Genomic DNA, 25,915 nt, shown 5'->3' on the forward strand with positions numbered 1-25,915 from the left:
TTTGTGCGATTGCACAGGATCCACAAACCTCAACATGAGCCATGAGGAATTTTTGTAGAGGCAGGAGGAAGGGGGCATGGGGAGTAAAGAGAATAAACATTAGATCATAAAACTGTTCTGGTAGGACCATTCCTGTGTCCTTCTATTGTCTTCTTTCACCGATGACCAGTAGAATCCAAGGTCCACATTCTCAAAAGTCCTTAACATCTATCAGTGGGAGTTAGCCTTTGAAGATCTGAGCCAAAGTGATTTGTCTCTGACTTGACCAATGCTGGATAGATCAGAGGAGAACTTATATAGTGCCATATTGTATCTAATGACACCATAAAGATGGCTGCAATTTTTCCAGCCAGAAGGATTTTTTGATGTTGTTGGAAAATGGCCTTTTTTCAAAAACAAAAAGCTTGAGAGAAATTTAATTTTTTCAATGATTTTCACAACATTAAATTCTCATTTACATAGCAGCTAATTTTTTTTCTGGAACTTACTCATCTAACTTATTTACCTCTGTAATATCCTGGGGCACTGAGTTCCACAAGTTAATTATACATTATGTAAAAAACAAAATGGGATTTCAGAGGGATGATGCTACTTCAGGGTGTTTGTGCAGACCCTTGGCACATCCAAGGGTGTGGGGGGGACTGATGAATGCACACCCTTTTCTGTGTTAGGATTATTAATATTTGTATTGTGGTAGTATCTAGAGGCTGGACCAATATCAGGGCCTTGTTGCACTAGGTGCTGTACAAACACACAGTAAGGCTCTATCCTGAAAAGCTTACAATCTAAATAGACAAGGCAGACAAAGCGGAAACAGAGGCATAAGAGAGACTAGACTAAGGGCACATACCAGGTGTCCTAGTTCAGTGCCTTTTCTCCTATATTGCTCCTACCTATTATCTCCTGAGAACACAACTTCTACAGACTGACTGCAGAGTCTGTGATGAAGAATTTCCTTTGTTCCAATTTCATTCATGGCATCTTTCTTAATCTTAAGCACCTCACTTACACCCCCTCTCACTCTTCCCTTTGTCAGGCTAAACAACCATGGAATCATGGAAATGTAAGGTTGGAAGGGACCTCAAAAGGTCAGGTTCAGCCCCCTGCACTGAGGCCAGACCAGAGTACTTCTTCAGCTACTCAGAGTGCCTTGCTGCCTAGCCTAATTCCATGGTTCCTCAGTCACAAACACATCCAGGCTGTTTCCCTTTCACCACATGTACCATTATTCTTCAGTTCTCCATCATGCAGAACATAACACAGGCATTCTGCAGAAGGACCCTTCTACACAGCTCACTCTCTGAGCTCTCCTCCCTGAGCTTCCTGGTTCTCCCCATTATATGTTCCCAACTACCCCTAATCAGTTCATTAGCCCAGCAATTAACACCCAGGTGTTCCCAATCCCCCAACAGAAAATGGTTAATTGCAGCCATACCTGTGCTGCAGTAATGTCAGTGATCAGGGTGCTACAGCTCTGTCACACCAAGGAAACCCAGACCAGCCCTGACAGGTGTTCGTCTACCCTATTCTTAAAAACCTCCAGTGACAGGGATCCCACAACCTCCTTTGGAAGCCTTTGCCAGAGCTTAACTCCCCTTCGAATTAGGAAACATTTTCTAATATCTATCCTAAATCTCCCTTGCTGTAGAGCAAGCCCATTACTTCTTGTCCTGTCCTCAGTGGACATGGAGAACAATTGATCACCATCCTCTTTATAACAGCCCTTAACATATTTGAAGACTGTTATCACGTTCTCCCTCAGTCTTCTTTTCTCAAGACTAAACAGGCCCAGTTTTTTTAACCTTTCCTCATAGGTCAGGTTTTCTAAACTTTTGATCATTTTTTGTTGCTCTCCTCTGGACTCCCACCAGTCTGCCCATATTTTTCCTAAAGTGCAGATCCCAGAGCTAGACACAATACTCCAGCTGAGGCCTCATCATTGTAGAGTGGAGCAGGACAATTTCATCCTGTGTCTTGCATACGACACTCCTCTAAATACACCCCAGACTGATGTTTGCCTTTTTCCCAGCTGCATCACATTGTTGATTCAAATTCAATTTGTGATCCATTATAACCCCCAGATCCTTTTCAGCAGTGCTACTGCCTACCCAGTTATTCCCCATTTTGTAGTTGTGCATTTGATTTTTCCTTCCTAAGCAAAGTACTTTGCATTTTTCTACTGAATTTCATCTTGTTGATTTTAGACCAATTCTCTAATTTATCAAGGTTGTTTTGAATTCTCATCCTGTCCTACAAAATTCTTGCAACTCCTCCCAGCTTAGTGTCATCTGAAAATTTTTAAGTGTACTCTCCACTCCGTTATCTGTCATTAATGAAAATATTGAATAGTACTAATAGCAACCAATCCCCAGTTCTGCAATGTTTCCCCAGATGTAAACCCCACCCAGACCTCTAACCAGCTTCTGACAAGCTTTTGAGTGATTTCCAAACCAAAGAGGTTTCCAATCTGAACCTCCAAATGTTTGAGGTTTTCCCATCTCTGCATAGTAATTTCCAAGAGCACACTCCCACTGATTCTGAATGCAGCCTTCCAAAAAAACCCAAGTGCAGTCAGGAACCAGTCTGGTTACTTTTTAACGAGCGCGTATGCTCTTGGGAAGTATCACGCGGTGATGGGTAAACCTCAAACACATTGGAGAGTCTGTGCATAATAAACCTTTTTGATCTGAACGTCTGACCCACTAAGGAGATGGTGAGCATGCCTGCACACACAAACATGCCAGCTCTTATATGAGAGAGCAATTATCACAATGGGCAGATGGCACAGTCCCCTATGCACCCATGCCTGTCAATGGGAATAACATTTCTGGGTTTTTAGTATGCAAAGAAAATGGGGAGAAAAAACAAACAAACCAAAACTATGCAACTAAGTTTACAAATCAGCTTGCCCTACTTTATAAACACCCACATTGCTCTCAGATCTGCAGCTGCATAGGACTCCAGCCAGGACAGGTTCAAATGACAGAATGATCTGTTCTTCTCAGTGCTCCAGAGCCACGTGAAGTGTAAGCAGGTTTGTTAAAACAGAGCTCTCTGGGGAGGACCTGTTCTTTTTTGCAGTTGCTTTTTCTTGATCCATACTGAAAGTCGTTTGCACATTGGAAGTGCATAGTTTGCTCTTGGAGTACGGGTAACTCACTGATCCATGTGTGTTACAGGTCCCGCTCTGTGATCGATCCACAGAGGATAGGAGTTTGGTACAGCCTCCAGCTTCAGAGCCTGGCTTTTTAGCTGAAGTTGTAGAGACTTGCCTTCACCTCTGAAGGTCCCCAGTTCAATCCATGGCGTTGGCCAACTGGGGGGGCATGACATAAAGAAAAAAAAATTCTGGCAACAAGGTTGGGACTGGAAAACAAAAACAAAAGTCAAGTCTCCATGAAAAAGCCCTCTGTTTCTCTCCCTCCTGTCATGGATTGGCTGCTGACTTCTACAGACGGAGGGCCTGATTTTCATTGACACAAAGACTCTTTTGCTACCACTCTGGCAGGATAAAGGAGCCACCCCTTTGAAGGCCTCATTGTACTGCCAAAGCTAGGTAAAGGTCTTAATGTAAGTAAGAATTAGGCCCAGGGGATTTACAAGGTGCAACAAATGGCATTGTAGTTTCATAGATGCACACTTTGCACTGTGCACCACTGTAGAAACCCCATTAGTGCGAACGAGATGTGACAAGTGATACTAGGGTTATTTAGTTGCACTGCGCCCCACAAAAAAGCTGGTCTTAAATCTGTTAGTGGGATTTAGAGTGAGTATGAACAACTGCTACTATTGGACGTCCAACTGGGTAATATCTGATTTCTAATTTTAACTTTCAAGAGGAACTTTTTGTTTGGTCTGGCTGGCCAGAGAGCCATTGGCAGTTGCCTTCAGCTCTAATGCTAATATGTCAGGAATTCAGCCTGGTATCCTGCGTCCCTGTGCACTGATGAGCATTTGTTGTTTCTCAGTGAACTCTCACTTTTCTGTCTGCCTTCGGAGTAGGCCTCTAAGAATGTCACAGAACAGGAGGTTTGCAAGTCGTGTGGCACAACTCCCAACATACTGTAGGCACTTGAATGAATTCAACTGTGTGTGCCTCCTCCTCAGGTGAAACAGAGTTCACAGACAACCAAAGTACCTGGGAACTGTTATCATTTTTAATCTGATGCTCAGTATGATTGGAGAGTCTGTCAAAATGGCTCGGAAACAGGAAGAACTGAACCAAAATGAACCTGCTTATGTTTAAGGCCTGAAAAGGTTTTGTGAACTTTTTTATTATTAATATATAATTTTGTGCAACCACTGCATTTCTGAGCTCCAAGCACTATGGGAACAGAAATGACCAAAATACTATGACAAAGAATGTTCTCACAATACAGTGATCACACTTCAAGACATTCCAGTTTTGCCTTAGGGCTTCTCTAACACAAGTATTGATAGAGTTCAAGTACTCATGCAGATCTGTCTCCAGCTCCTAAGGGAAGTGCTGCCTGGGCTGCTCCAGGGCCTCCGCTGCCTGACCCAGCTGCCTGATTTCAGCTTTGATTACTGGATAGGCTGCTGCTTTCTGCAGCTTCAGTACATCGCCTCAGCACCATCTGCCACCTTCCAGCTACCTCAGCCTAGCCCACTGCCTCAAAGCCCTCCATTCTCTTGAAGCTGCCTCTGTGGTGAGTCTTGAGAGAAAAATTAGTGGTATATAGGACTCCTAACAGGATCCTTGCCACCTCACAAACACTCCCAGCAGAAGATAGAAGCCACTTTCTAGTCAACTCATGCTTTGTCCAGACACCATTACCCAACTGGGCCCAACCATGCTGATGATCAGGGTGAAGTCTCACCCCAGGCACATTTGGGGTAGCTCTCTTGTCCTTTCATTTCCAAACAGAGATAATGGCATTTGATTGCCTCCAAACTCACAATTTGACTGTATTTTAACCAAAATGCCCCAAACTGCCATGTAACTGAAATGCAAATGAGGCTTGACCCAGTCAGTCATTTCCCCTTGGTCATTAGCAGCAGAGTTCTCCCCTCATGATGCCCCTGTCCATCCGGAATTCTCAAGCAGCTCTGGGCCACTCGTCTCTCATGTCCCCAAGAGGTGATAATTGCTAGCTTCCTACTCTCTAGGGCTTCAGGCCACAGGGCTTACACATATTTTAACAAGTCATGACAATATTGGCTTTAGGATTCTGCAAGAATCTGATATATGTCCCAGCAGCAGCCACTATGATCAACTTGCAACATACAAAGAAGCCACTTTGATTTTGCTGACATCATTTGGGAGCCAATTACTTTTCCAAGTCAAACGAAGTTTTAGAGGATTTAAGACTGATCATATTTCAGCTTGAAAAAAATACATTGTCTCAGTGAAAAGCTGGCTTTTGCTCCCAGTGTCTGGGTTCACTTTCTGCCACAGCCACTTAAGATGACTGCTGGCAAAATCAGAGCAGGTAATAATAGAACCTGGTGCTACTCTATTTGGAAGAATTATAACAGCTGTCGTTAGCTCATCTGGGCTCAGGCACCCTGATCTCAGTCACTGCTTCATATTTAAGATTTTATCCACATGGAGGGAGATCTATACTTAGATGGCTTAGCTTCTGCCATCCTCCTGATGGTACTGTTGGGTGAAAGGTTTGGTTGCTATGGCAAAAGGCCCATGCCACCAACAAGGTTGTAGGGAAAGAGATACCTGTATTCTAATTTACTTTGGGGAAAGCATTTTGGTGATGCCATATTTCCAATATGGATTAGTCTAGAAACTTCAGATGGCTTCTTTCATGAACCCTGGACAAGATATGGGCCCAGATTCTTGGCTGGTATTAACTGGCATAGCTCCATTTAAATCAATGATGGTATGCCAATTTACACCAGCTGGGGATCTTTGTACATAAAACCATGTTCGAGAAAATGGGGAACTTATTTTGGGAGCTACATTTGGGGAAAGGAACCAGTGAAAGCTTTGTTAATGTAGAAGAATAATCATCTACATGGACACAGGAATCACCATGCAGTATTAGCCCTGTTCTTCAGTTGATGGGGTCAGAGCTCTCAACCATATGCAGCACCTCACTCTTTGGAACCAATTCTTGCTCCCTGTTTTGTGTTTGGACAGCGTTTCACCATCCACGCTTCCCTGGGAGCAGCCCCCAGTACCTAGCTAGGACCAGAGCCTGTGGTGCATGCACCCATCTGTATGCATCCATGTCTCCATGCACAAGTCACACCCACTCTGTTGCCAGTAAGGGAGGAGCTGTGAGCACTGGCCACTGGCTGCTGCTACCCTTAGCCTGGGACAGCCCAGAACTGCCACATTCCACAACAGCTGAGAGGCCTGTAAGTGACAGAGCAAGGGCAGGAGCATACAGAGGAGAGGAGAGCAAATGGGGAGATGGGGGTGGTGCAAAATGGGAGCAAACCCAGGGACTGGGCAGAGAGCAAATAATCTGCCAGAACAGCCTATTGCCAAAGGTCCTAGGAGACACATTTGCCTCTTTTGGTAGCTGAGCCATCCCTAATGCAGTCCTGGAAAAGCATCCTCACTCCAAGTCTAGAATACAATGGATCCAGGAAATATTAAATCCAACTGCTGTGGAGAAAATGTGTTTTATCAACAAAAAACCCCATTTGATTTATTCTCTAGACACTCAGTCACTGAGCTGTGCTATCTAATGTGGTGAGACGACTTCTAGGGAACTAACCTCTCTCTGCCATGACTCACAGTGTTTGCTTTTCCCTTCTTGCTTTACTCATCTGATTCCTTCCTTCTTATTATGATTCTAGACTAGTTGAAAGGTCGTAATTTATACTAAGAGCTGCGGCTTTCATGCTTTTGTCAGTAACTCGAGCCAGAGAACTGAGTTATTCTTGCCTTTCCCTTGTTTCTCTGTCTCATTCTCTCCTTGGCTGGAGTCTCACCTTGAGCTAGAACCTACAAGGCAGTACCTGAGCAGGCTGTGGGGTCATTTCACTGTCTGGTGAGCTTCCCTCCCATGTTATTTACAGTGTGGGAATTGGCTTGGATACTGTTTGTGCTGGGTTACATATTTCATTTTTACTAATGTCTTACCATGACAGAGCACCATCCCAAAGTGCTTTCCAAACGATATATTTAGACACACATCACTTCAATTAGCACTGAAATGCAGCCACCTCTGAGTTAGAATGCAGCATTAAGGCCTTGTCTTCACTGCAGAGTTAACTTGAGCTCTTATTCACATGTTGCCCCCAACCCAGGTCCTGTCCATACATAAAAACTGAGAGGCCTTCCACCTACCTGGCCCATACTGGGCTATAGGCTAAAGCCCAGGTTCTGCTTTTACTCAGGCTAGCTACCTTCCTACTTTGCAATGAGGGGACAGGCTAATCTACTCAAGTGTTGGGTGTGCTCCAGTGCCTTCCCACAACTTTCCCAGTGTGCCAAAAAGGATGGACAAGTTCTCCCACAGTGCACTGGGAAAGAATCATAACTCACTGGAATGAACAAAACCATGGGATAGGCCACAAGTTCTTAGAACTGCAGTGGCCAAGCTGCTCTATGATGTTTTCCCACTGAATTGTGGGAGAACTTTGTCCCCTTTGACACTAGCCCTGGTTGCACCTGGCTGTTGCCCAGAGCAGCACAGGTGGCAGAACATGCCCAAATGCCCAACAGGGAGCAAGAGCGAATGCAGTGCCAGCATGGGTGCAGTCAAGTGGACACACTCCAGTGTGGCTTTGCAGCTCACCCTGAGCTAGGCTAATCTGTTTGCTGAGACCCAAGTGCCAATCACCCGAGTTAACGCTGCAGTGAAGATGTACTCTAGGGTGGCTCAAACTGGGGCCCCAACCAGTCAGAACTGTTGAGCCCCTAATATGCTGCAGTATTTCCCATCCCACACAGGCATGAGTTTACATGTACAGTAGAATACAGTGACAATGTACCTGCTGTACATGCAGGTGCACAGATCCCCCACTTAGCCAAGAGTTAGCTGGTCCCCTAGAAGGGAAAGTTTCCTTCCCTGCCATCCCATCCCCACCCTCATCTTGAAGGAGCTTGTGTTTCCTGTATTATCCATCCCTATGAAGTGCCTCCCAAACCTCTTTGCAAGGATGGAAAATTATCACACTTCTGCACCATCCCTCAGGGGGGGTATTTATTGTGCTTTCTTGTTATTTAAGCCCTTCCCTAAAAATGGGGCATTCCACGTATTTATTGCACCCCCTACAATGAGGATTTTGGACCAGCCATGCTCTGTAGCAATACCAGACTCAGGCCTCGTTGGTACTTGCATGAGAACCCTCCAGGGAAAGCTTAAGGGGCCTCATTAAGGTAGTGTTCAAGACTCTCTAGCTGGTACCTGAGTCCATTCCGAGCTGGCTTCCCAGGAGAGGTTAAAAAAAAAAGTGCTGCTGGAATTTCTCTCTTTCCAACTGGGCAAAGGTCTTCAGAGTTGCCCTAGCAAGTTGCAAGAGAATTGGAGTTCGCTCCAGTGACCTGGACAATTTCAGAGCTGGCCAATTTAAAGTACATTGTACCTGCCTTAAAAATGTTCCCACCGTATTTTGAATTGAAACAGGTATTCTTAATCACGTAACAGCTGTGTGCTGTTGAACAGCTGCAGTGGTCCACCCCAGAGGTGGGCGCACTTCACCTACCACTGAAGCAATTCTTGAATCTCTACTTAGCTATATACTGTCATTTGGAAACCTCTGAGATGAAAGTCTCCATATAAATGTATGATATTAATAATAGTATTCTTCCACACCAGCCTTTTGTCTCACATTCTGGAGTGATCAACAGAACCTGGGTCTTCCTGACTGTCCCCAGTCCTCTAGTTAGTCATGGCTCCTCTCTAACATTGTAGCACTTTGGATCGGATGCTTTTCCCATCATTTCGGTTCACAGGGCTGCAGACTGTGTTTCTGTACTTGGAATAAAACTTCAAAGTATTTTTTCCTGTCTAAAATAAAAGGCCAGGTTATTTGTTAAATGACTGTTTTGAATTTGAATCCAATATTTTCAGTAAAAAAAAGAAAAATGTTTTTTAAACTGGAAGCAATCCAAATGATCCACAACTTTTATAGCCCAGCTTCCTTATGAGTCAGGATATTTACTGCCAGATAAATATTATTTTAACTTTTGTTCTGTGGCGTAGCAGTGACATCTAGCGGTTAGCAGTTAGCTAAATGAATGGGTAAGTGGGAAATTAGTATCAGAGAGGTAGCCATGTTAGTCTGTATCCACAAAACAATGAGGAGTCCGGTGGCATCTTAAAGACTAACAGATTTATTTGGGCATAAGCTTTTGTGGGTTAAAAAACCCACTTCTTCAGATGCATAGAGTGAAAATTACAGATACAGGCATAAATATATATTGGCACATGAAGAGAAGGGAGTTACCTTACAAGTGAAGGCCAATTCAGTCAGGGTGGATGTGGTCCACTCCCAATAACTGATGAGGTGGTGTCAATACAAAGAGAGGGAAAACTGCTTTTGTAGCGAGCCAGCCACTCCCAGTCCCTATTCAAGCCCATACTGATGGTGTTAAGTTTGCAAATGAATTGTAGCTCTGCAATATCTCTTTGAAGTCTGTTTTTGAAGTTTTTTTTGTTGCAGAATGGCTACTTTTAAATCTGTTATTGAGTGTCCAGGGAGATTGAAGTGTTCTCCTACTGGCTTTTGAATGTTACCGTTCCTGATGTCTGATTTGTGTCCATTTATCCTTTTACGTAGAGACTGTCTGGTTTGGCCAATGTACATGGCAAAGGGGTGGGAAATATGACTCTCTGGGCATTTGGGGACTGCTCCAGTGCCCATTATCCCATTGTTGAAAGTCCATTCGCTTGAATGGAAATTGGATCAGCTCCTTTGAATCCATCAGTATTTGTCATTAGAATTTTCTGATAAATCCTGCATCTTGGCAGGGAGTTAGAATAGGTGACCACTGCGGTGCCTTCTAGCCCTAGGGGGTGATGATTCTATGACAAGCTGTAGTTTTCCTTAAGTCCCCATTTATAGCAAGCAAAGTGAGACACAGCCCGGTCCCTTCCTTGGTCCATTTTAGAGCATCTCAGCAGGAATGTGTATTAGCACTCTGGTGCCTAAATTTTTTTATTAAGGCAGCCCACCAAGTGCATTTTCTCCTTCCCCCTCTCCCCCCCCCCCCCCCCCCATAACCCATCATTACATATTTGAACCCTTTACCCTGGCTACGAACGCAGCCCAGTGCAGAGGCAAGGTCCTGGGTGGAGGGAGAGGAGCATGAGCCCACCCATAGCAGCTCCTCCCTTGACCGTGGCCATGTTCTTTGGCCCTCATGACTCAGGGTGTCAGGGCCAAACGTGAGTGGCACTGTGACCCCGTGCACCAGGTCACAATGCTTAAAGTGGAGAGCCGGGGCAGCCACACAGGACAGGAGCTGCCAGGTGAGTGAGGATGGAGGCATACTCTCCCAGCCTCCATCCCCTCCACACCAAGCTAGGAAAAAATGTATGTTTGCATAGGGCCCCGCAACCATGACCCGCTGGTGTGTAGGGACCCACCATTTGGGAAACACTGCATTAGCACGTGCTAGCAAGCACCCTCACCTCAAACGAAAACAAGGAGAAGTAAGGTTCTCATTTTTCTACAGCACCATGCCCCCCAAAGAAATTTACACCCTGCAGCCTAAATACCATGGCCATGATCCAGCTCCCATTGAAAGCAGGAGTGGGACCATGTCTTAAATACTAACAGAACAAAGTCTGAAGTCCTTATTGAGGCCCTGCTCCAGCCCATACAAACATGCTTAAATTTAGGCAAGGGAGAAGCAAAGCCCTCAAGTTTTGACCCTATGCTAAATGCAGCATTCAGGCAGCCCAAGTGAAATTGGAAGAGCCAAGAAACAAATAAGTTAAGGTTCCTGCAGCAATATTCGAGTAGCCATTTTTCTCAAGTGTAATATTTTATATTCCTGGTGTGGGAGTTGTTTTTTTAAATATGTAGCTTAACATATTTTTGTTTATTATGGAGTGGCATTAAGATTACATCCTATTTCCATTATAAAGCCCTGGTTTTAGCTTCTCCTTCCTTCCTTTCAGTGTCTTTGGCTTAGAAAATTAGTTGGGCCCCAAAATTGTCAGATTTCCTCTGAAGGCCAAGGAGAATGTGTCAGTAAAGTCTGAAGAAAATTGGTCAACTGGCTCTGCAGTGACAGGTCATTAAAAATGGCTCTGATTTGAAATGTGAACGCAGATCTAATGTTCTTTTTGTCCCTCTGGCTCAAAAACAGTTGGTCACTTGTTCAGACTTTCCATGTAGTTAAATTGCCAGCCCTGTTCAAAGAAAACAGGTAGTAATTAAACAAAGCTATGAACGAATTGTTTTGCTTCTAGTTATGGACCTTTTCTCCACTGGTGTTTAACGGGAGGTTTTAGCCACATACTTCAGCAGGAGGAGGAGCAGCAGCAAATTTATGTTTTGGTAAGAACGCTGCCCTGTGTTGGCTGCTTGCTGCTTAGAAAGACCAGAAGGATCTTTCCAGAGCCAATGGCGATCTCCCTTTAGCTTAAGTAAAAGTCTGTGTTATGCAGCTGTAGGACCAGGGTTCTAGTCTTGGCTCTGCAGGTGTGTCTGTTTTACTATGGAGGGATTTACTTTTCCCTTGGGCAGCAGTGCCAAAACTCAAGAGGAAAACATTACTGGGAGGCATCTAACTTAATATTTGCTTTGAGTCTGCTGTTCGCATGAGATATTGCCAAGTGCACCGCACCTTCCCGCAAACGCCCAGGCTTGTTAGATTTTTTTTTTTTGGTGACTTTCCAAATGATGATCAGTCTTGAAATCCAGACCTAAGAATTGAGACTTTTCCCCCCATGTATGTAGTCAAGCTGCAGCCTTCTTTCACAAATGGCAGGGTAAGGAGCTGAACAGTCAGACTCCACGTTTGACTCAAGCACCAGAGCGGATATCAAATTAAAACCCATGGCTGAGTGTCCCCAATACCTGGTGAAGCTCAGATCCAGAACCAAACTTTGCCACTTGGATCCTACTTTATTAAGTGCCTACAGTCAGGAGGAACAAAAGCGCAAATTAGGTCCTTAATTCTCATCAACCCAATTTTCCTGAACATACACCAGGCAGAGTCCTTTCCAGGACTAGCTATCACAGTCAGACATCATCTCCAGGAATTACACACTGTTCCTTCACACAAGGCAACATACTGTACATGCTGAAAAGTGGCACATCAAAGCCATCGCCTGGGAGAGACTTCAGATATTCCATCAAACCCAACGGGGATATTTATACACCTGCATTTTCAAACATGCTCTAGCTTCTCCCTGTCTAAATACATGCAGTCCCGTTAAATGCTCAGCTTCCCTGACCCAAACACGCCTCTTTTATCTGACCAACCAGCTGTTTTTCTGACCTGCTCCCATAAACATATTTGCATGTGTTGATTTTGCAGTTCAATGGGAAAAAGAAACCAGACAACAGGCTAGGCATGTGACTTTGGTATGTATCCAGCTACCATACAGAAACCTCTCACCCTCTCCATTTATTTGTCTGTTTAGTTTACATGAAGTGAAATGTCCTGTAAAGTTTATACAAACAGGTCCAGAGGATGGGTTATGAATGTTTTCTTTTTTGTATCAATTTTAGTATTTAGTTTTCCGTGGGAGAGATACTGTGTTCAGTCTGCAGCCAGATCACCTCAAGCTGTGGTGAGGTCAGTGTTTGGTAGGGAGAACTCCATGCTAAGCCCAGGCAATGGGGATGACTATCCAGTGGATGGTACTTTTTCTTCTCAGTGAGTTAATACCAGTTTTAAGGGTCACATTGCCACTGGAGCTGTCTGTCACATGTGGTCATGAAGCATCAATTCAAGGTCTTGACTGCTAATTGGTCATTAAAGATCACATGGCACTTTGCACCCAATACTTGAGGTGCAAATTTCATGAGATGCTGTAGCAGCTGCTTTAACACTGTAACTAAGGTTTTTCACAGCCTTGCATACTTGAGACCTAACTCAGAACCTCACTAAGCCTGCTGCTCCTTTTGTGATGCCGCAGCTGCCAACAAATACATGAAGGCAGTGCACATAATGGGGCAACAGGAGCTTAATCTGAGGAGATATGGAACACCCCAATGCTAAATGAAGTCAATAGGAGTTGAAAGCACTCAGTGCTGTAAGGTTTGGGGCCCACAGTTTTCAGAGGAGGAGGTGGAGAAACTCATTCTCCATGAGATGGAACTAGTGGAGTCTATACATTGGATTCCTGAAGATAAATATGACTCAGAAGCCCTAAGATCCAATACCATAGTTAGTGGGAATAGGAAGTCAGGCAGTTCTAATGATCAGAAGAAGCGCAACAAGTTCTTACTGAAGAAGTTATTAAAAAAGCTTCCATCCTGGGCCTTATCAACAGTAGGGTTTTTTGACCATAACCTTCCACCACAGGATCAGCTCCACCACTGGCAACGCTACTGTAGACCTGCCACTGGCAGCCATATTGCTAGGCCTGCTCTGAGCAAGGTTAAATGATAAGGTACTTAAACTCCTTTTGGCTGCCTAGCACCCTTTCTACACTAGTGCACCTACTGATGGGACTGAAACAGTGGTAGCAATAGTGGGAAATTTTTGGCAAAGAAAGTCTAATGTAGATACCACACTGATGTCAAGACTCCACACCCACCTTTCCTGAAATCTCCCCTTTGTGCATAGCCATCATTTACAGTCAGATGTTGCCTCCCAGTCATTTTCATTCCCTTGTTTTGGCTTCTGTAGCCCTTTCCCCCATAGAGGCAAACCAACCTGTCATGAACAATAAAGATTGCAGCTTGATTTTCAAAGGTAGGCACCCTAAATCCCATTGGAATTTTACCAGAGGCAGATGCCTAACTCCCATAGGCTCTTTTGAAGATCCCAACCTGTATATGTAAGTAAAGTCGAAGGCCCATTCACTTATCCATGGGGATGCAAGCAGGTGAACTGTAAAGAATAGAGCTATGCTCCCTCCCCACCTGGCTTTTGGGATTAAAATGACGTGTCAATCTGAACCTACTCGTAAATTTATAATGGGATGTCAAGGAATTTATTGCCAAGTCTGAAAAAGAAAAACATTTCAACATCCCTACGGCCTCTCCACAGTCCTATAGCCTGCTGAGAAGTAGGCTCTAAAAGTGCTGTCCTCACCAATCACGATGACCTTTGACTTCTATATGGAGGCATTGTTTTTCACTCAGCTATAAATAAGTGCCTGAATTCTGGGCCTTTTCAAAGGGAACGTGCATCTGGAATGTTACGTGGCAAAGCTTGGGTTAATGCTCCAGCAGTTTGTATAGGCAGTAAAAGGTAATTGCATGTAAAACTTGTGCAATCCCCTATGTAAGGAGCTTTGCTCCTCACAAATCATTCAAATTAGACAAGGGGATTGGGCATGTTCCCTTGAGTACCAGACTTGGTCTTCCCAGTTCTATTTTATGTACCTTACCTGAAGTGTGCAATCATGATTTAATATTTTGCTCTAGATCAGATTGTCTTCTGGCCCAAATTTGAGAAACAGAAGAAGCTAGGGCATCATAACATTGTATCTAGGGAAGCCCTCAGAGTTCATCAGTTGGCAAAAACAGTGTTACCATTTAATCAAACTAGTTATTTTTCTATCATTTAAACTAAAAATATCACTGAATTCCTTATTTTGTGCAATGAGCGAACTCAAAAAAACAAACCACACTGTTTGTGTGTAACTCAAGGAGATTTTATTCTGCAACTCTTGCAGCCAAGCTAGCAGAGGAAGCACAAGCTAATGAAGAAATCCAACTCCCAAAGCTAGACTTGCTTTATTGACAACATTCAGAAGGATCTGATGACAGGAATGGAAGTACCCAAGGCAAAATCCTAAACGACAAGAGTAGAACTGGTTGCAAAAAGGTAAGGGATATTTCAATAGTTAAAAATCAACAGACATTAACATTTTTTGTTTTGATTGAACTTTTCCGTTAAATTTCTCTTTTCTTCTAAAAAAAGTTTCAAATCAAATTTAAAAAAAAAAGATTTGTTTTACTGGAGGAGGAAAAAAACCTCTCACTTTATTTTTTTCCACTAAGGGAAAAAAGGGGGGAGAGGTTTTATTACCCACAGAAATGGACCACCACATTTTTGAAACAGTCTGAAAAAAATGGAAGTCATTCACTTTGAAATTTTTCATGATAAAATGGTAAATTTTGACCAAAAGTCAAAAATATTAAGTTTGAAAAAATTTGGCCAAAGTTTTTTCTAAGGGAAAATGATTCAACCAGCTCTAGAAGACAGTACAAATAGTTGCCCAATATTAAGGACAAAGCTGGGGAGGAATTGTGACAACAGTGGTAGAAATAGGAACTAAGTATCTGGGTTGCAAAGGGAGACCTTCTCAGACAGATCCAGTTGTTTGCTGGAGCCGTGTTGGGATAGAACAGAAGCTTCTCCTATTCGTGGACTGTGGGGGCCAATGCAGGGATACAGAATCACCAGGACACTGGGCTACACCAGCTATGCAGGCTCCCACCTTCAGCCTGCCCCCTGCTCACTCTGTCCTGCCTGATAGTACCCCCTTGTTAGCAGAGCTCCCACAGAGGGAGCCAGAGATAGCAGAACCAGCTGTGCACCTGGTGTATTGGCTCCGTGTGCCAGGGGTATTCCCCAGACAGTGGGGTTCTGTGGGCTCTGTGATCCCTTTGTGGCAGCCAGCTGATGCAACAGGGCCATAGGGCAACCAAGAATTGGGCTCCCAGTGTTAAAAAGGGTTGGGATACGGACCCAGCCCAGGATTTTCCAAAGGCCTAATGGAATTAGGAACCTAAACCACATTGAAAACTAGTGGGATTTGGGAACCTAGCTTCTTCAGTCTCCTTTAGTAAGTGGGGAAGTGGGATACTAGGAGGAAACACAAGGAGGAGGGTGCAACAGGGATGACATCCTGATGCATACTGAAAAAGTAGGTCAATTGGCTAGTTATCTTAGGTGCCTGTACACGAACGCAAGCAGCCTGGGAAACAAGCAGAAAGAATTGGAACAGTCAAGGAACTGTAATGTGATTGGAACAACAGAGACTTGGTGGGATAACTGACATGACTGGAGCACTGTCATTGATGGGTATAAACTGTTGAGGAAGGACTGGCGGGGGAGAAAAGGTGGAGGAGTTGCACTGTATGTAATTTTTGCACTGTATGATTGCTCAGAACTCTAGTATGAAACTGAAGAAACCTGTTCAGAGTCTTTGGGTTAAGCTTAGAGGTGAGAGCAACAAGGGTGACGTCATGGTGGGTGTCTTCTACAGACCACCAGACCAGGAGGATGAGGTAGACAAGGCTTTCTTCGGACAACCTACAGAAGTTGCCAGATCACAGGCCCAGGTTCTTGTGGGAGACTTCAATCACCCTGACATCTGCTGGGAGAGCAATACAGCAGTGCACAGACAATCCAGGAAGTTTTTGGAGAGTGCTGGGAACAGTGCAAGTGCTGGAGGAAAAAACTAGGGGCCATACTCCTCTTGACCTGCTGCTCACAAACAGGGAAGAATTGGTAGGGGAAGTAGAAGTAGGTGGCAACCTGAGCAGGAGTGATCATGAGATGGTCATGTTCAGGATCCTGACAAAAGGAAGAAAGGAGAGCAGCAGAATACAGACCCTGGACTTCAGAAAAGCAGACTTTGACTCCCTCAGGGAACTGATGGGCAGGATGCCCTGGGAGGCTAATATGAGGGGGAAAGGAGTCCAGGAGAGCTGACTTTATTTTAAAGAAGCCTTATTGAGGGCTCAGGAACAATCCATCCCAATGTGCAGAAAGAAGAGCAAATATGGTAGGCGACCAACTTGGATTAACAGTGAAATCTTTGGTAATTTTAAACACAAAAAGGAAGTTTACAGGAAGTGGAAACTTGGACAGATGCCTAGGGAGGCCTATAAAAATATTGCTCAAGTATGCAGGGATATAATCAGGAAGGCCAAAGCTCAATTGGAGTTGCAGCTAGCAAGGGATGTGAAGGGTAACAAGAAGGGTTTCTACAGGTATGTTAGCAACAAGAAGGTGGTCAGGGAAAGTGTGGGACCCTTACTGAATGGGGGAGGCAACCTAGTGACAGAGGATGCGGAAAAAGCTGAAGTACCCAGTGCTTTTTTTGCCTCAGTCTTCACAGACAAGGTCAGCTCCCGGACTGCTGCACTGGGCAGCACAGTATGGGGAGGAGGTGAGCAGCCCCCAGTGGTGAAAGAACAGGTTAAGGACTATTTAGAAAAGCTGGACATGCACAAGTCCCTGGGTCCAGATCTAATGCATCCAAGGTTGCTGAGGGAGTTGGCTGATGTGAATTGCAGAGCCATTGGCCATTATCTTTGAAAACTCGTGGTGATCGGGGGAGGTTCCAGACGATTGTAAAAGATAGTGCCCATCTTTAAAAAAGGTAAGAAGAAGAATCTGGGGAACTACAGAACAGTCAAGCCTCACCTCAGTCCCTGGAAAAATCATGGAGAAGGTCCTCAAGGAATCCATTTTGAAACATTTGGAGGAGAGGAAGGTGATCAGGAACAGTCAACATGGATTCACCGAGGGCAAGTCATGCCTGACCAACCTGATTGCCTTCTATGATGAGATAACTGGCTCTATGGATCTGAGAAAAGCAGTGGATGTGATATACCTTGACTTTAGCAAAGCTTTTGATATGGTCTCCCACGGTATTCTTGCCAAGTTAAAAAAAGTATGAATTGGATGAATGGACTATAAGGTGGATAGAAAGCTGGCTAGATCATTGGGCTCAACAGGTAGCGATCAACAGCTCGATGTCTAGTTGGCAGCCAGTATCTAGCGGAGTGCCCCAAGGGTTGGTCCTGGGGCTGGTTTTGTTCAACATCTTCATTAATGATCTGTATGATGGGATGGATTGCACCCTCAGAAAGTTCATGGAGGACACTAAGCTGGGGGGAGAGGTAGATATGCTGGAGGGTAGGGATAGAGTCCAGAGTGACCTAGACAAATTGGAGGATTGGACCAAAAGAAATCTGATGAGATTCAACAAGGACAAGTGCAGAGTCCTGCACTTAGGACAGAAGAATCCCATGCACTGCTACAGGCTGGGGACTGACTGGCTAACTGGCAGTTCTGCAGAAAAGGACCAAAGGATTGCAGTGGCCAAGAAGCTGGATATGAGTCAACAACGTGCCTTTGTTGCTGAGAAGGCTAACGGTAGATTGAGCTGCATTAGTAGCCGCATTGCCAGCAGATTGAGGGAAGTGATTATTCCCCTCTATTCGGCACTGGTGAGGCCACATCTGGAGTATTGCATCAAGTTTTGTGTCCCCCGCTACAGAAAGAATATGGATAAATTGGAGAGAGTCCAGCAGAGGGCAACAAAAATGATTAGGGGGCTGGGGCACATGACTTATGAGGAGAGGCTGAGGGAACTGGGGTTATTTAGTCTGCAGAAAAGAAGAGTGAGGGGGGATTTGACAGGAGCCTTCAACTACCTGAAGGGGGGTTGCAAAGAGGATGGAGTTAGGCTATTCTCAGTGGTGGCAGATGACAGAACAAGGAGTAATGGTCTCAAGCTGCAGTGGGGGAGGCCTAGGTTGGATATTAGGAAAAACTATTTCATAAGGAGGGTGGTGAAGCACTGGAATGGGTTACCTAGGCAGGTGGTGGAATCTGCATCCTTAGAGGTTTTTAAGGCCTAGCTTGACAAAGCCCTGGCTTGGATGTTTTAATTGGGGTTGGTCCTGCTTTGAGCAGGGGATTAGACTAGATGACCTGCTGAGGTCTCTTCCAACCCTAATTTTCTATGATGAGTCTACGATTCTTTGAACATCCCCTTCCCATAAGGCCTGAATGGAATATTTAAATGCATAGGATTCTCCACTGCCTTGCATCATATATAGTCATGTTTTATACCCACCATGCACTGTCTTTGCATGGTGTAAATGACTGCACAATGCAGGGGCCAAATCAAGCCTGAGTTGTCTAAATGGCAGGAATTCCATTCAGGCATGATAAGCTAAAACAGCCCACTCTGTTAGCAAGACAACCCCAGACGGGCTGGCATCAACTAAATGAGGGGGATCAACCCACTTACTCAACACCAGAGCCAGGTGGCCAAAAGCATGGGAGGGGAATGATTTCTGAGTTACAAGCCAAGCATGTGTTCATACCATGGGGCTTGAATGTGTTTGGAGAAGATTTAAGACTCTCAGAGTCTTGGGACACTTTGGACAGAAAACACCCTGCTCTTGGCTGGAGGCGCTGCGACACAAAGCTGCTCTTGCTGGAGTTCTGAAAATAGTTCTGCACCTGTTCTTTGCTGCAGCTTTGCCAACAAAAATGCCTGTTGGAGGGTGTAAATAACTTGTCAATAAAATAGACGAGGAACAAAGGGTCTGTCTCCACTCCTGTCAAGGAAATAGCCCAGTCCAAGAATCCAAACCCTTGCTGACCACTCAGAAGTCAAGACAATGTGTTACTGAGACAGCGTGTTAAAAAGCGGAGAGTAAAAGAAACCAGACACACCATCAAAAACCATGCAATAAAATGTGTTCCCATTACTTCTTCTGTGTTAAAAAAAATCTGGTGTCTATTTAAAAAATGAACTAAACCTGTATGTAACTGAATGACTGAAAAGGACAAGTAAGTGACAGTGGGTACATCACCCCACCTCTATGAGCCTCTCCTGTCTGTTGCCTGTCTTGTTTATTAGAATGTCAGCTGTTTGGGACAAGGACTGTTTCTCACTCTGTCTGTACAGCACCTAGTATAATGGAAACCTGATCTGAGTTGGCCTCCAGGCACCACTATGATGCACATAATACGACAATAAAGGGCATCTAATATTATAGAGAAGACTTTCAAAATGACTAGTAATTTCAGGTGTGTCCTTTTGGGGGCACCCAGCTTGAGATGCCATAAAGGGGCCTGGTTTTCTCAGGGCAGGCGATGGACACCTTCTGGAAATCAGGCCCCTTCTAGTGTGTCTCAGGTTGGGCAACCAGAAAAACTGAGGCTCCAAAAGTCAGTAGGCAAACTTGGCCTATGGTTTTGAAGTGGGGACAGGAAAGTCAGGTCTGTGTTTAATACAAGAACAGAGTTAAACGGGCTATGGTTGGAATAGATATGGTGTGATGGGAGACAAAGAACAAAGCTGCTCACAACATTTTTTGGAGTGATAGGTTTAAAAACAAGAAGGGTATGAGCTGGTGCGGAGAGGAGCGTGGGAGCTGAAGGAGCAAAGCCCAGATAGCAGAAGGTGGTTATCTGTGGAATAGAATCCCAAAGACAGCAGTGGAAGCTGTGATGGTACATCTAGGGGAAGGTTTGCAAAAGTGCTCAGTGTTGACCTAACTCTGCTCCTCCTACTGAAGTTTCCCATTGACTTTTAATGGTAGCAGAGTGAGGTCAGTTTGCGGAAGCCCATCCACAATAGATGAAAAGACAGACTGAAAATGCTGGAGAGAGAACACAGAGCACAAATGCCAGCCAGCTAGCCCTTGAAGCATTCCAGAGACATGGCGATCTAAAGGGCTAACATAAAGCCAGCTCCTCCGGTCTCTTCATCCATCACTCCGAATAGCTCCTACTCCTGTTGCTTAAGGGGAGGCAGACATTCTTACTACACAGCACCTCAACACACGTTGAGCCCAAGGATGAATACCTGGCCATACATTTCACATGCAAAAGATCACTATGCACAACTTTTTGTTGAGTCGGCATAATCTACCAACCAGATTTGAAAAGGGGTCTTACTAATGAGTTAGGGTTACCCATCAGCTAGAAAAACGTCATTGCTACCATGTTAGGCACATAGCTGGTGGTCATCACAAGGGTGGCTGTAGGGGTGGGAAGTGGTGCAGTTTTTCTGTATTACATATTGTTTAAACGTTATCGGGCATCCAATTTGAAAAAATTCATAAAAATCACAAAACGGTCCATAATTTAAAGAAAGTCTGATTTTGACTGAGATTGGCAAAAGTCTGGTACAAACAGTATGAGCTTGTTTGTACCATATCCCAATGTGGTCATGTGAATTATGCTAGATGAGATTGCATAAATGTAGCAGAAGCCAGACTTCTTGGAGGAGAAGTCAGATATATATCATGCCCTAGTTGGTAGTCAGGAAGCAGTACACTGGACTGCCAGACCCGCCAGTGGCATCTGGCATGAGATGGCCATTGAGCAATTTCTCAACAAGGACTGTGGGAAGCATCAGCATCTTTGCACAAAAGATAAGGCTCTGACCAAACATTACCTGACTGCACATTTTAAGGCAGCTGTAACAGCAATGACAAAACAAATATATGGGATGCACCCTTCAAAATATCTCTGCAAAGAAGCTACCACAATGTGGATGGCTGCAGAGGAAACTGCTGTCCAAGATATTATAAAAGCTGTGACTGAAAGAATAGCAAATCCTCTGAGCATTGAACCTAGAACGAGCCTTTCAACAAGACAGCCACTTGTGAACATTGCAATGTCTATTGGGCCCCCACCTGAAATTGCAGAAAGTTTGTGCATGATCAGAGAGAATAGCACATAAGAAATGAAGCAGTAGGTTGCAAATCTTTGATCCTATAAAAAGGCTTTATCTCAAATCATTTGGTAATCGCAACAAAACAGTTGAACAAAAGAAGCAGCAGACAGCACAAACTGTAACTATTGGTCATGAGATAGTCAACAAGCTGACAATTATTGTCCAGTCCAGATGTTGATAACCAGAGTTTGATGAAATATGAGCTGGCACCTGTCCACTTTCCCTCTTCAACTTGGATGAATCTCTAAGACAGACCGAAAAGAGCAACATGCTGTCTTAGCTGGAGAAAAAAATCTGTCAACTGTTGAGTTACCAGCATCTGACGAGCCAACATTATTGACCTCACAATACATCTGCAGATGGTGTGCACTGAAACTGTCAAGTGCAAAACTTTGGGGGCGCTGTCTGATCAGCTGCTGAACATTAGCCTTGAACTAAAATGACAAAATATACCTGTTGGTGGTGACAATTATGCAAATGAAGAATCAATCAAATCTGCTGAGAGAGCCTACAGGGGGAAATGTCCAAACACAAGAAGTTCAGAACCCCACTCCATTACCAAAGGAAAACTTAAAGATGAGATCAGCTTCAAAGAATAAATCAGACATTGCCAACTTTCTCCCAAGTGACTGCATTGTGAAATGTAAACTGACATTATCACCTGGTCATGAAGTATACCTGGATGGAGGGTTTAACAACATTGCACGAGCAGTGAAGGTAGTGCCTGGCAAACATTCTTCAGTACCAGACCTCAAGGCAGATAATGAGGCAGCAGAGTCATGCATGTTGCTCATTCAGAGCAAACGCTTGGAGTAAACAGGGTACTAATGTGGAGCTTGGACTCAGATGTTACATCTTTGTGCCCAAGATATTGCTCTATTCTTGGAAATAGATTAATTCTATTTCAAAACTTGGCACTGGCCAAAAGAGAAGAGATTCATTCCCATGCACAGAGTAGCTATGGGGCTGGGAACGAAGTGTCTCATTCTGCCAAACATTCATGCGGTCAGTGGATGTGACTCTACTTCAGCTTTCAGTGGCATGGGAAAGAAAGAGATGAAGACAAAAGCTGAGAATCCCCAGCTCACAGACAGTTTGAAAGGTCTTCGAAGCAATGCATCTCAGATAGAGGAAGGGACAGAGGCAGCCTGGTATTTTTATTGTACTGTGGTAAGAAACCATGGATAATGTGCGCTACAAGTTGTTTTCTAAAAAGAAAACAGTGAGAAACTGCCACCAACGACGGACTCCTTCAGGGAGCATCTGAAACGTGCAAATCATCAGTTGTACATATGGAATCATGCAACAATTCAGCATCTTCAAACGTCCCTTGTCAACAACGGTTGGCTGATAGTAGCATGGGACAGCTTGGGCCTCCCATGATGGTGCTGCCACTGCTCCAGAAACCATCCTCACCTTTGTGCAGCATGGCTGTGAGAATGCCTAGGCAACAAGGAGATGCAAATGCCGGTAGGGAAGATTTGGTATGAGCGCTGATGCCTGCAGCTGTGGCAGTGTGACAACAGAGCATTGAACACGTCAGTCACAGGTTCAGAGGGGGAGGAGAAATGTTTCAATCATCTGCAAATTACCGTGTCTATTTTTGTGAGTAAATATAGCTTGAAGGGGTTGCTGCATTAGACACTCAGTAGCTCAATTATATGTAAGAGGTTACATAAGAGAACGTGGTTATAATTTGTAATTCACATGATATATTCATACGAGACATTCTACGGTCCTTCTGCTAAGAGTTATTACTGTTGTATAAGCAGCTTAAATGTATTGTCATAGTTCTCAGTGATAGTAAGACGATAATTATGGTTGTACCATGTGTGCTTTAAACTTATGTCTCCAGCCAAACAGCATCAAAAAGATGTTCTATAATTGGGGAGTAAGGGTCTAACTACCAGTATAACGTCATAAAAATTGCAGACAGAGAGTTTCCAAATCAGTCCATTGTACAAATAATGACAAATATTTTGATGAGTTATATCAGGGGTGGGCAAACTTTTTGGATCGAGGGCCACATCTGGGTATGGAAATTGTATGGAGGGCCATGAATGATCACGAAATTGGGGTTGGGGTGAAGGGGGTGAGGGTTCTGGCTGGGGGTGCAGGCTCTGGAGTGGGGCCAGAAATTAGGAGTTCAGGGTGAGGGACGGGGCTCTGGGCTGGGGCAAGAATTGGAGTGCGGGGGTGGTGAGGGCTCTGAGGTGGAGCTGGGGATGAGGAGTTTGGGGTGCAGGAGGGTGCTCCAGAGTGGGACCGAGAGGTTCAGAGTGTGGGGGGGCTCCAGGCTGGGGCAGGGAATTGGGACACGGGGGAGAGGGGGTGCGTGAGAGCTCCGGCTGGGGGTGCAGGCTCTGGCGTGGGGCTGGGATGAGGAGTTTGGGGTGCAGGATGGTGCTCCGAGCTGGGATCGAGGAGTTCAGAGAATGGGAGGAGGCTCTGGGCTGAGGCAGAGGATTGGGGTGCGGGAGGGGCTCAGGGGTGCAGGCTCTGGGTGGTGCTTACCTCAAGTAGCTCCTGGAAGCAGTGGCACGTCCCTCTTCTGGCTTCTACACCAAGGCATGACCAGTTCCTGCCCAATGGGAGCTGCAGGGGCGGCGCTTGGGGCAGGGACAGTATGTGGAGCCCTCTGGGTGCCCCTACACGTTGGAGCCGGAGGGGAGACATGCCGCTGCTTCCAGGAGCTGTGCGGAGTTGCAGCACACGCACACAGAAAGCCCCCAAACCCGCTCACCAGCGGGAGCTCGAGGGCCAGATTAAATCAGCTGGTGGGCCAGATGTGACCCGTAGTTTCCCCACCCCTGTGTTATATGATACAAACAAGCTCACATTGTTGTGTGACTAAGCTCTTTTGCTTGATCCAAAGGCAAAAAAGGCTGTGGAAAATGCATAATATCTAGCACCTGGGGCTAAATATTTCCCAAACTGTACTATTTTAAGTACATAGATGCATTATCAATTGTATTTAGAAGCTTCCTGACAATGTTGGTCAGAGTTGAACTATATTTCTATGAGTTATGGCCCTTTTTGTGATTTTATGATTTTTTCAAATTGGATGCCCGATAATGTTTAAACATTACATGATACAGAAAACCTGCACGACTTCCCATGTCTACATCCACCCTTGTCAAGACCACTAGATATGTGCCTAACATGTGGTAGCAATGAAATTTTTCTAGCTGATTGGTTACCCCTTATTTCCCAAAATGCGTCTGGGCTGGCAGACTAGCATCTTTAAAGGGAAATCTCATTAGGAGTCCTGTCTCCTTCAGTGCACTGGCTAAGAAAGAGCCTGGCCCAGTCAATTTCTGCACTGGAACGTTTCATGTGGAATAAATTTAAAATGCACTCATGGGTTCAGGAGCTTCCAAACTGTGGAGATGGTGGTGGAAGAAGTAAAACTCCCACCAAGTCTCACGTGAATGTGTGTTTTCACTAACATTCCTACTGGAAGTCTTCACACAGCGAGCTGTGTCACTGATTTCACTGCTGTTTCAGTTATCCAGTCATATAGGGAAAAAAAATACCACCCATCTTAAGTCATTAATAGCACACTCTGAATGACCAACAGCAAATAGTCAAAAGCTAATCAAAGCAAACCGTTCATCCACAGCCCATAGGCTGAAACAGTTTCACCTGGAGTATTCAGATAATTCCGAACAACATATTCACACAAATTGGAGTGTTTGCAGGAAACCAACTAACAGTAAAAAGGTCTAAATTTGTCAAATAAATGCTGTATTACAATTTCAAACACTTTAGCCAGCTCCACTCACAGCAAAAATTAGAATCTTAAATCTAGAAGAACATGGTGTGGATGTATTGAAATATACAGATAACTAGCAACAGACATTCACAAAACAACTATTTGTCTCTTTGGAGCTAGTGGACCCACAAGCCACCAGCAGACATTTAGATCAGTTCTTTGGAATCTACTCTATTGGGCAGGGTTCCAAGTACTCGGCATCCACAATTAGGCCAGATTGTCAAAAGCACCCAGCAGAACCCAGCATGTAGAGTTCTTTTGAAAATTCAGCCACTTATTTTGGTTCCTAGATGGGAGCTGAGCTCTGTTGAAAACCTGGCCCTCACCACTTGAAAATGACAAACTGGCTTTGGACCCCGCATTGTCTCTCTGTGGGCATAAGATGCAAGAGAAAAATGAAACTGTGAGGGCAAAAGAGATCCTGTCCAAGAACAACAGTCAGAAATTGATGTTCTGCTAACTTGCTTTCTAACTGGGCCTCCCTCCCAGTTCACCCCAAGCAGCACATGGCCTGAACTGCTGATGGATCAGCACCAGCACACATATAGCTGTAAACAGATCCTATACAATGGTATTTCATTTCGTATTTTTCAGCTTGCCAGCAGATATATATATGCCGTGTGTCTGT

The sequence above is a fragment of the Caretta caretta genome, chromosome 8, assembly GCF_965140235.1.
Source record: "Caretta caretta isolate rCarCar2 chromosome 8, rCarCar1.hap1, whole genome shotgun sequence".
Lineage (NCBI taxonomy): Eukaryota > Metazoa > Chordata > Testudines > Cheloniidae > Caretta > Caretta caretta.